The sequence below is a fragment of the Heterodontus francisci genome, chromosome 21 (genome assembly GCF_036365525.1).
Source record: "Heterodontus francisci isolate sHetFra1 chromosome 21, sHetFra1.hap1, whole genome shotgun sequence".
Taxonomy (NCBI): Eukaryota; Metazoa; Chordata; class Chondrichthyes; order Heterodontiformes; family Heterodontidae; genus Heterodontus; species Heterodontus francisci.
Genome location: NC_090391.1, coordinates 76945519 through 76958908, shown reverse-complemented (window position 1 = coordinate 76958908; position 13390 = coordinate 76945519).

The window sequence follows — 13390 nt, the reverse complement described above, 5'->3', positions numbered from 1 at the left end:
TTTACTTACCCAGCAGCCCCCTGGCCTCCGCCGAAAAACAAAAGGAAATTAAATTTACTTTCAAACTGACTTTCCCAGCTGCTCACACGCTGCTCCCGAAAAAGCTGCTGCACTGAAAGGAAAGTTATTTTAAACCGCCCAAATATATAGTGTTTTACTTACCCAGCAGCCCCCTGGCCTCCGCCGAAAAACAAAAGGAAATTAAATTTACTTTCAAACTGACTTTCCCAGCTGCTCACTCGCTCACACGCTGCTCCCGAAAAAGCTGCTGCACTGAAAGGAAAGTTATTTTAAACCGCCCAAATATATAGTGTTTTACTTACCCAGCAGCCCCCTGGCCTCCGCCGAAAAACAAAAGGAAATTAAATTTACTTTCAAACTGACTTTCCCAGCTGCTCACACGCTGCTCCCGAAAAAGCTGCTGCACTGAAAGGAAAGTTATTTTAAACCGCCCAAATATATAGTGTTTTACTTACCCAGCAGCCCCCTGGCCTCCGCCGAAAAACAAAAGGAAATTAAATTTACTTTCAAACTGACTTTCCCAGCTGCTCACTCGCTCACACGCTGCTCCCGAAAAAGCTGCTGCACTGAAAGGAAAGTTATTTTAAACCGCCCAAATATATAGTGTTTTACTTACCCAGCAGCCCCCTGGCCTCCGCCGAAAAACAAAAGGAAATTAAATTTACTTTCAAACTGACTTTCCCAGCTGCTCACACGCTGCTCCCGAAAAAGCTGCTGCACTGAAAGGAAAGTTATTTTAAACGTCCCAAATATATAGTGTTTTACTTACCCAGCAGCCCCCTGGCCTCCGCCGAAAAACAAAAGGAAATTAAATTTACTTTCAAACTGACTTTCCCAGCTGCTCACACGCTGCTCCCGAAAAAGCTGCTGCACTGAAAGGAAAGTTATTTTAAACCGCCCAAATATATAGTGTTTTACTTACCCAGCAGCCCCCTGGCCTCCGCCGAAAAACAAAAGGAAATTAAATTTACTTTCAAACTGACTTTCCCAGCTGCTCACTCGCTCACACGCTGCTCCCGAAAAAGCTGCTGCACTGAAAGGAAAGTTATTTTAAACCGCCCAAATATATAGTGTTTTACTTACCCAGCAGCCCCCTGGCCTCCGCCGAAAAACAAAAGGAAATTAAATTTACTTTCAAACTGACTTTCCCAGCTGCTCACACGCTGCTCCCGAAAAAGCTGCTGCACTGAAAGGAAAGTTATTTTAAACCGCCCAAATATATAGTGTTTTACTTACCCAGCAGCCCCCTGGCCTCCGCCGAAAAACAAAAGGAAATTAAATTTACTTTCAAACTGACTTTCCCAGCTGCTCACACGCTGCTCCCGAAAAAGCTGCTGCACTGAAAGGAAAGTTATTTTAAACCGCCCAAATATATAGTGCTTTACTTACCCAGCAGCCCCCTGGCCTCCGCCGAAAAACAAAAGGAAATTAAATTTACTTTCAAACTGACTTTCCCAGCTGCTCACACGCTGCTCCCGAAAAAGCTGCTGCACTGAAAGGAAAGTTATTTTAAACCGCCCAAATATATAGTGTTTTACTTACCCAGCAGCCCCCTGGCCTCCGCCGAAAAACAAAAGGAAATTAAATTTACTTTCAAACTGACTTTCCCAGCTGCTCACTCGCTCACACGCTGCTCCCGAAAAAGCTGCTGCACTGAAAGGAAAGTTATTTTAAACCGCCCAAATATATAGTGTTTTACTTACCCAGCAGCCCCCTGGCCTCCGCCGAAAAACAAAAGGAAATTAAATTTACTTTCAAACTGACTTTCCCAGCTGCTCACTCGCTCACACGCTGCTCCCGAAAAAGCTGCTGCACTGAAAGAAAAGTTATTTTAAACCGCCCAAATATATAGTGTTTTACTTACCCAGCAGCCCCCTGGCCTCCGCCGAAAAACAAAAGGAAATTAAATTTACTTTCAAACTGACTTTCCCAGCTGCTCACACGCTGCTCCCGAAAAAGCTGCTGCACTGAAAGGAAAGTTATTTTAAACCGCCCAAATATATAGCGTTTTACTTACCCAGCAGCCCCCTGGCCTCCGCCGAAAAACAAAAGGAAATTAAATTTACTTTCAAACTGACTTTCCCAGCTGCTCACACGCTGCTCCCGAAAAAGCTGCTGCACTGAAAGGAAAGTTATTTTAAACCGCCCAAATATATAGTGTTTTACTTACCCAGCAGCCCCCTGGCCTCCGCCGAAAAACAAAATGAAATTAAATTTACTTTCAAACTGACTTTCCCAGCTGCTCACTCGCTCACACGCTGCTCCCGAAAAAGCTGCTGCACTGAAAAATATGTATTAGTAATGACGTCTAATTTCACAATTAACTGGGATATTGTCCAATGTGCATGAGTGAAGACATCTAATTTAACATTTAAATGGAATATTATACAGTTTGTATCAGTGATGACATAACATTTGACAATTATCGCGAATATTATCCCCTGTGTATTAGTGATGACATCTAATTAAACAATTAACTGGAATATTATCCCCTGTGTATTAGTTGTGACATCTAATTTAACAGTTATCACGAATATTATCCCCTGTGTATTAGTGATGACATCTATTTAAACATTTAACTGGAATATTATCCCCTGTGTATTAGTGATGACATCTAGTTTAACAATTAACCAGATTATTTCCTGTGCGTTAGTGATGGCATCTAAATACAACAATTAACTGGAATATTATCCCCTGTGTATTAGTGATGACATCTAATTTAACAATTAAATAGAATATTATACCTTGTGTATTTGTGATGACATCCAATGTAACAACTAACCAGTATATTATCCCCTGTGTATTGGTGATGACATCTCTTTTCTTTTTGGGCCTCCTTATCTCGAGAGACAATGGATACGCGCCTGGAGGTGGTCAGTGGTTTGTGAAGCAGCGCCTGGAGTGGCTATAAAGGCCAATTCTGGAGTGACAGGCTCTTCCACAGGTGCTGCAGAGAAATTTGTTTGTTGGGGCTGTTGCACAGTTGGCTCTCCCCTTGCGCCTCTGTCTTTTTTCCTGCCAACTACTAAGTCTCTTCGACTCGCCACAATTTAGCCCTGTCTTTATGGCTGCCCGCCAGCTCTGGCGAATGCTGGCAACTGACTCCCACGACTTGTGATCAATGTCACACGATTTCATGTCGCGTTTGCAGACGTCTTTATAACGGAGACATGGACGGCCGGTGGGTCTGATACCAGTGGCGAGCTCGCTGTACAATGTGTCTTTGGGGATCCTGCCATCTTCCATGCGGCTCACATGGCCAAGCCATCTCAAGCGCCGCTGACTCAGTAGTGTGTATAAGCTGGGGATGTTGGCCGCTTCAAGGACTTCTGTGTTGGAGATATAGTCCTGCCACCTGATGCCAAGTATTCTCCGAAGGCAGCGAAGATGGAATGAATTGAGACGTCGCTCTTGGCTGGCATACGTTGTCCAGGCCTCGCTGCCGTAGAGCAAGGTACTGAGGACACAGGCCTGATACACTCGGACTTTTGTGTTCCGTGTCAGTGCGCCATTTTCCCACACTCTCTTGGCCAGTCTGAACATAGCAGTGGAAGCCTTACCCATGCGCTTGTTGATTTCTGCATCTAGAGACAGGTTACTGGTGATAGTTGAGCCTAGGTAGGTGAACTCTTGAACCACTTCCAGAGCGTGGTCGCCAATATTGATGGATGGAGCATTTCTGACATCCTGCCCCATGATGTTCGTTTTCTTGAGGCTGATGGTTAGGCCAAATTCATTGCAGGCAGACGCAAACCTGTCGATGAGACTCTGCAGGCATTCTTCAGTGTGAGATGTTAAAGCAGCATCGTCAGCAAAGAGGAGTTCTCTGATGAGGACTTTCAGTACTTTGGACTTCGCTCTTAGACGGGCAAGGTTGAACAACCTGCCCCCTGATCTTGTGTGGAGGAAAATTCCTTCTTCAGAGGATTTGAACGCATGTGAAAGCAGCAGGGAGAAGAAAATCCCAAAAAGTGTGGGTGCGAGAACACAGCCCTGTTTCACACCACTCAGGATAGGAAAGGGCTCTGATGAGGAGCCACCATGTTGAATTGTGCCTTTCATATTGTCATGGAATGAGGTGATGATACTTAGTAGCTTTGGTGGACATCCGATCTTTTCTAGTAGTCTGAAGAGACCACGTCTGCTGACGAGGTCAAAGGCTTTGGTGAGATCAATGAAAGCAATGTAGAGGGGCATCTGTTGTTCACGGCATTTCTCCTGTATCTGACGAAGGGAGAACAGCATGTCAATAGTCGATCTCTCTGCACGAAAGCCACACTGTGCCTCAGGGTAGACGCGCTCGGCCAGCTTCTGGAGCCTGTTCAGAGCGACTCGAGCAAAGACTTTCCCCACTATGCTGAGCAGGGAGATTCCACGGTAGTTGTTGCAGTCACCGCGGTCACCTTTGTTTTTATAGAGGGTGATGATGTTGGCATCGCGCATGTCCTGGGGTACTGCTCCCTCGTCCCAGCACAGGCATAGCAGTTCATGTAGTGCTGAGAGTATAGCAGGCTTGGCACTCTTGATTATTTCAGGGGTAATGCTGTCCTTCCCAGGGGCTTTTCCGCTGGCTAGGGAATCAATGGCATCACTGAGTTCCGATTTGGTTGGCTGTATGTCCAGCTCATCCATGACTGGTAGAGGCTGGGCTGCATTGAGGGCAGTCTCAGTGACAGCATTCTCCCTGGAGTACAGTTCTAGGTAGTGCTCAACCCAGCGGTCCATCTGTTTGCGTTGGTCAGTGATTATGTCCCCCGATTTAGATTTGAGGGGGGTGATCTTCTTGATGGTTGGCCCAAGAGCTCTCTTCATGCCATCATACATTCCTCTGATGTTTCCGGTGTCTGAGGCCAGCTGAATATGACTGCATAGGTGTTGCCAGTAGTCGTTTGCGCAACGCCTAGCTGTTCTTTGTGCAGTACTTCTGGCTGCTTTAAGTGCTGCGGATGTTAAATCGCTGGGGGCTTTCTTGTAGTTCAAAAGTGCAATGCGCTTAGCGGCTATGACAGGTTCCAGCTCTTCATTATGAGATTGAAACCAGTCTGCATTTCTCTTCGCACTTTTGCCGTAGGTGGTCAAAGCTGACTCATAGATGGCGTCTCTGATGTGGGCCCACTTGGTCTCAGCATCCCCTGTGGGAGTGTTTTGAAGGGCTGTTACAAGTGAATTTAGAAATTTTTGTAACAGGTGATGACATCTAATGCAATAATTAACTGGAATATTATCCCCTATGTATTAGTGATGAAGTAAAATTTAACTTTTAACCAGAATATCATCTCCTGTTTATTAGTGGTGATATCTAATTTAACATTTAACCAGGATACTGTGCCCTGTGTATCAATGATGACATCTAATTTAACAATTAACTGGAATATTGTCCCCTGTGTATTCATGATGACATCTAATTTAACAATTAACCAGAATATTGTCCCCTGTGTATTCGTGATGACATCGAATTTAACAGATAAAGCCAAAAAAGAGCAAGGAACAGTACTGTACTGGAACAGGCCATTCGGCCCTCCAAGCCTGAGCCGATCTTGATGCCTGCCTAAACTAACAACTTCGGCAGTTCCGGGGCCCATATCCCTCGATTCTCTTCCTATTCATATATTTGTCAGATGTCTCTTAAAAGCCGCTATCATATCTGCTTCCACCACCGCCCCTGGCAGCAAGTTCCAGGCACTCACCACCAATTAACAATTAACTGGTATATTATCCCCTGTGATTGGTGGTGACACCTAATTGCACAATTAAGCAGAATATTGTCCCCTGTGTATTAGTGATGACATCTAATTTAGCAACTAACTGTAATCTTATCCCCTGTGTCTGTGTGATGGCATCTAATGTAACAATTAACCGGAGTATTGTACACTGTGTGTTAATGATGGCGTCTAAATTAACAAATCGCCAGTATATTATCCCCTGTGTATTAGTGATGACTTCTAATTTAACAATTAATTAGAATACTATTCTCTATGTATTAGTGATGACTTCTAATTTAACAATTAATTAGAATAAATTCCCCTGAGTATTAGTGATAGCATCTATTTGATCATTTATCCAGAATACTATACCCTGTGTCTTAGTGATGACGTCTAATTGAACAATTAACCAGAATATTATCCCCTGTCTATTAGTGATGACATCTAATTTAACAATTAACCAGAACATTATTCCCTGTGCATTAGTGATGATATCTAATTTAACATTTTACCCGAATACTATACCCTGTGTATTGCTGATGACATCTAATTTAACAGATAAAGCACAAAAAGAGCAAGGAACAGTACAGTACTGGAACAGGCCATTCGGCCCACCAAGCCTGAGCCGATCTTGATGCCTGCCTCAACTAACAACTTCGGCAGTTCCGGGGCCCATATCCCTCTGTTCTCTTCCTACTCATATATTTGTCAAGATGTCTCTTAAAAGCCGGTATCATATCTGCTTCCACCACCGCCCCTGGCAGCAAGTTCCAGGCACTCACCACCAATTAACAATTAACTGGAATATTATCCCTTGTGATTGGTGGTGACACCTAATTGCACAATTAAGCAGAATATTGTCCCCTGTGTATTAGTGATGACATCTAATTTAGCAACTAACTGTAATCTTATCCCCTGTGTCTGTGTGATGGCATCTAATGTAACAATTAACCGGAGTATTGTACACTGTGTGTTAATGATGGCGTCTAAATTAACAAATCGCCAGTATATTATCCCCTGTGTATTAGTGATGACTTCTAATTTAACAATTAATTAGAATACTATTCTCTATGTATTAGTGATGACTTCTAATTTAACAATTAATTAGAATAAATTCCCCTGAGTATTAGTGATAGCATCTATTTGATCATTTATCCAGAATACTATACCCTGTGTATTAGTGATGACATATATTTAATCATTTTTCCAGAATACTACACCCTGTTTATCAGTGATGACATTTACTGTAACAATTAACGTGGAATATTATCCCCTGTCTATAATTGATGTCTTCTAAATTAACAATTAAACGGAAAATTATCCACTGTGTGTTAGTGATGACAACTAATTTAACAGATAACGAGAATATCATACACTGTATATGTGATGGCATCTAATTTAACAATTAACCGGAATATTATACACTGTGTATTAGTGATGGCATCTAATGTAACAATTAACCAGTATATTATTAGCGATAGTCAACACGGTTTTGTGAAGGGGAGGTCGTGCCTCACAAACCTTATTGAGTTTTTTGACAAGGTGACCAAACAGGTGGATGAGGGTTACGCCGTGGATGTGGTCTACATGGAACTCAGTAAGGCGTTTGATAAAGTTCCCCACGGTAAGCTATTGCAGAAAATACAGAAGTATGGGATTGAAGGTGAATTAGTGCTTTGGATCAGAAATTGGCTCGCTGAAAGAAGAGAGAGGGTGGTGGTTGATGGAAAATGTTCATCCTGGAGTATAGTTTCTAGTGGTGTACCGCAAGGATCTGTTTTTGGCCACTGCTGTTTGTCATTTTTATAAATGACCTGGATGAGGGTGTAGAAGGGTGGTATAGTAAATTTGCGGATGACACGAAGGTCGGTGGAGTTGTGGATAGTGCCGAAGGATGTTGTCGGTTACAGAGGGACATAGATAGGCTGCAGAGCTGGGCTGAGAGATGGAAAATGGAGTTTAATGCGGAAAAGTGTGAGGTGATTCACTTCGGAAGGAGTAACAGGATTGCCCAATACTGGGCTAATGGGAAGATTCTTGGTAGTGTAGATGAGCAGAGAGATCTTGGGGTCCAGCTACATAAATGCCTGAAAGTTGCCACCCAGGTTAATAGAGCTGTTAAGAAGGCATATGGTGTGTTAGCTTTTTTTAGTGGGGGGATCGAGTTTAGGAGCCACGAGGTCATGCTGCAGCTGTAGAGAACTCTGGTGCGGCCGCACCTGGAGTATTGCTTGCAGTTCTGGTCACCGCATTATAGGACGGATGTGGAAACTTTTGGAAAAGGTGCAGAGGAGATTTACTAGGATGTTGCCTGGTATGGAGGGAAGGTCTTCCGAGGAAAGGCTGAGGGACTTGAGGTTGTTTTCGTTAGAGCGAAGGAGGAGACGAGGTGACTTAATAGAGACATATCAGATAATCAGAGGGTTGGACAGGGTGGATAGTAAGAGCTTTTTTCTCGGATGGTGATGGCAAACACGAGGGGACATAGCTTTAAGTTGAGGGGTGAAAGATATAGGACAGATGTCAGAGGTAGTGTCTTTACACAGTGAGTAGTAGGGGCGTGGAACGCCCTGCCTGCAACAGTAGTAGACTCGCCAACTTTAAGGGCATTTAAGTGGTCATTGGATAGACAGATGGATGAAAATGGAATAGTGTAGGTCAGATGGTTTCACAGGTCGGCGCAACATCGAGGGCTGAAGTGCCTGTACTGCGCTGTAATGTTCTATGTTCTATGCCCTTTGTATTCCTGATGACATCTAATTTAACAATTAACAAGAATATTTTCCCCTGTCTATTAGTGATGATATCGAATTAAACATTTAACCCGAATATTATACCCTGTGTATTACTGATCACATCTAACTTAACAATTGAGTGGAATATTATCCCCTTTGTATTAGTGATGAAATCTAATTTACAATTAACCAGAATATTATCACCTGTGCATTAGCGATGACATATATTTTATCATTTATCCAGGATACTACACCCTGTGTATGAGTGATGACATCTAATGTAACAACTAACTGGAATATTATACCCTGTGTATAAGCGACAACATCTAAATTAACAATTAAACGGAATATTATTTGCATTGTGTTAGTGATGACATCTAATTTAACAGAAACCGGAATATCATGCACTTTGCAATTGAAGGCATCTAATTTAACAATTAAACAGGCTATCCCCTCTGTATGTGTGATGCATCGAATGTAACAACTAACCGGAATATTATACATTGTGTATGTGTGATGGCATTTAATGTAACAATTAACCATTATATTGTACCCTGTGCATTAGTGATGATATCTAAGTTAAAAATTAACTAGAGTATCCCATGTGCATTAGTAATGACATTTAATTGAACAATTAACTGGGATATTGTTCAATGTGCATGAGTGAAGACATCTAATGTAACAATTAAATGGAATATTACACAGTGTGTATCAGTGATGACATCTAATTAAACAATTAACTGGAATATTATCCCCTGTGTATTAGTGATGACATCTAAATTTAACAATTAACTGGAATATTATCCCCTGTGTATTAGTGATGACATCTAATTTAACAATTAACTGGAATATTATCCCCTGTGTATTAGTGATGACATCTAAATTTAACAATTAACTGGAATATTATCCCCTGTGTATTAGTGATGACATCTAATTTAACAATTAACTGGAATATTATCCCCTGTGTATTAGTGATGACATCTAATTAAACAATTAACTGGAATATTATCCCCTGTGTATTAGTGATGACATCTAAATTTAACAATTAACTGGAATATTATCACCTGTGTATTAGTGATGATATCTAATTTAACAATTAACTGGAATATTATCACCTGTGTATTAGTGATGACATCTAATTTAACAATTAACTGGAATATTATCACCTGTGTATTAGTGATGACATCTAATTAAACAATTAACTGGAATATTATCCCCTGTGTATTAGTGATGACATCTAATTTAACAATTAACTGGAATATTATCCCCTGTGTATTAGTGATGACATCTAATTAAACAATTAACTGGAATATTATCCCCTGTGTATTAGTGATGACATCTAATTAAACAATTAACTGGAATATTATCCCCTGTGTATTAGTGATGACATCTAATTAAACAATTAACTGGAATAGTATCACCTGTGTGTTAGTGATGACATCTAATTAAACAATTAACTGGAATATTATCCCCTGTGTATTAGTGATGACATCTAAATTTAACAATTAACTGGAATATTATCCCCTGTGTATTAGTGATGACATCTAATTTAACAATTAACTGGAATATTATCCCCTGTGTATTAGTGATGATATCTAATTTAACAATTAACTGGAATATTATCCCCTGTGTATTAGTGATGACATCTAAATTTAACAATTAACTGGAATATTATCCCCTGTGTATTAGTGATGACATCTAATTTAACAATTAACTGGAATATTATCCCCTGTGTATTAGTGATGACATCTAATTTAACAATTAACTGGAATATTATCCCCTGTGTATTAGTGATGACATCTAATTTAACAATTAACTGGAATATTATCCCCTGTGTATTAGTGATGATATCCAATATGACTAATAACCAGAATAGTATTCCCTGTATATTAGTGATGATATCTAATTTAACATTTAATCAGAATATTATCCCCTGTGCATTAGTGATGACATCTAATTAAGCAATTAAGCGGAATATTATCCCCTGTGCATTCGCGAAGACATCGAATTTAACATTTAAACAGAATATTATACCCTGTGTATTAGTGATGACGTCTAATTTAACAATTAACTCGAATATTATACACTGTGTATTAGTGATGACATCTAATTTAACAATTAATGGGAGTATTGCACACTGTGTATTTGTGATAACATCTAATTTAAGATTTAACCAGAATGGGCGGCACAGTGGCGCAGTGGTTAGCACCGCAGCCTCACAGCTCCAGGGACCCGGGTTCAATTCTGGGTACTGCCTGTGTGGAGTTTGCAAGTTCTCCCTGTGTCTGCGTGGGTTTTCTCCGGGTGCTCCGGTTTCCTCCCACAAGCCAAAAGACTTGCAGGTTGATAGGTAAATTGGCCATTATAAATTGTCACTAGTATAGGTCGGTGGTAGGGAAATATAGCGACAGGTGGGGATGTTTGGTAGGAATATGAATATGGGATTAGTGTAGGATTAGTATAAATGGGTGGTTGATGTTCGGCACAGACTCGGTGGGCCGAAGGGCCTGTTTCAGTGCTGTATCTCTAATCTAATACTATCCCCTGTGTATTAGTGATGACATCTTATTTAAGATTTAACCAGAATACTATCCCCTGTGTAGGAGTGATTTCATCTTATTTAAGATTTAACCAGAATACTATCCCCTGTGTAGGAGTGATTTCATCTTATTTAAGATTTAACCGGAATACTATCCACTGTGTATTAGTGATTGCATCTAATCTAACAGATAACCACAATATAATGCACTGCATACGTGATGGCATCTTATTTAACAATGAAAGTGGTTATACCCATTCTGTGTGTGATGGACTCTAATGTAACAATTAACCGGAATATTATACACTGTTTATTTGTAATGGTATCTAATGCAGCAATTGACCAGTATATTATCCCCTGTGTATTAGTGCTGGCATCTAATTTAACAATTAACCGGAATATTACACACTGTGTATTATTGATGACGTCTAATATAACAATTAACGGGTATATTATACACTGTGGAATAGTGATGGCATCTATTTGAACATTTATCCAGAATATTATCCGCTGTGTTTTAGTGATGACATCTAATTTAACAATTAAGTGGAATACTATCCCCTGTGTAACAGTGATGACATCTCATTTAATAATTAACCAGAATATTATCTGCTGTGTAACAGTGATGACATCTAATTGAACGTTTAACCTGAATTTTATCCTCTGTGTATTAGTGATGACATCTAAGTTGACAATAAACCAGAATCCTATACCCTGTGTGATAATGATGACTTCTAATTTAACAATTAATTAGAATATTATCCCCTGTGTATTGGTGATGACATCTAATGTAACAATTAACCGGAATATCATCACCTGTGTACAAGTGATGTCATCTAAATTAACAATTAAACGGAATATTATTTGCTTTGTGTTGGTGATGACATCTAATTTAACAGAAACTGGAATATCCTGCACTTTCCAATTGAAGGCATCTAATTTAACAATTAAACAGGATATCCCCTGTGTATGTGTGATGCATGTAATGTAACAACTAACCGGAATATTATGCACTGTGTATAAGTGATGGCATCTAATGGAACAATTAACCAGTATATTATACCCTGTGTATTAGTGATGATATCTAAGTTAAAAATTGACTGGATTATCCCATGTGTATTGGTAATGACATCTAATTTAACAATTAACTGGGATGTTGTCCAATGTGCATGAGTGAGGACATCTAATTTCACAATTAAATGGAATATTATCCAGTGTGTATTAGTGATGGCATCTAACTTAACAATTATCGCGAATATTATCCCCTGTGTATCAGTGATGACATCGAATTAAACAATTAACTGGAATATTATCCCCTGTGTATTAGTGGTGACATCTAATTTAACAATTAACTGGAATATTATCCCCTGTGTATCACTGATGACATCTAATTTAACAATTTACTGGAATATTATCACCTGCGTATTCTTGATGAAATCCAATTTAACAATTAAGCAGAATATTAGCCCCTGTGTATTAGTGATGACATCTCATTTAACAATTAATTAGGTTATCCCCTGTGTATTGGTGATAACATCTAATTTAACAATTAACTGGAATATTATCCCCTGTGTATTAGTGATGACATCTAATTTCACAATTAACTGGAATATTATCCCCTGTGTATTAGTGATGACATCTAATTTAACAATTAAAGGCAATACTACCGCCTGTGCATTAGTGATGACATCTAATTAAACAATTAACCAGAATATTAGCCCCTGTGTATTCGTGAAGACATAGAATTTAACATTTAACCAGAATACTATTCCCTGTGTATTAGTGATGACGTCTAATTTAACAATTAACTAGAATATTATCCCCTGTGTATTAGTGATGACATCTAATTTAACAATTAAAGGCAATACTACCGCCTGTGCATTAGTGATGACATCTAATTAAACAATTAACCAGAATATTAGCCCCTGTGTATTCGTGAAGACATAGAATTTAACATTTAACCAGAATACTATTCCCTGTGTATTAGTGATGACATCTAATTTAACAATAAATCAGATTATTATACACAGTGTATTAGTGATGACATCTAATTTAACAATAAATCAGATTATTATACACTGTGTATTAGTGATAGCATCTAATTTAAGATTTAATCAGAATACTATCCCGTGTGTATTAGTGATTACATCTTATTTAAGACTTAACCAGAATATTATCCCCTGGGCATTAGTGATGACATCTCATTTAACAATTAACCAGAATATTATCCACTGTGTATTAGTGGTGACATCTAATGTCACAATTAACCAGAATTTTATACCTTGTGTAATAGTGATGACATCTAATTTAACAATTAACTGGAATATTATCCCCTGTGTATTAGTGATGACATCTAATTTAACAATTAACTCGAATATTATGCCCTGTGTATT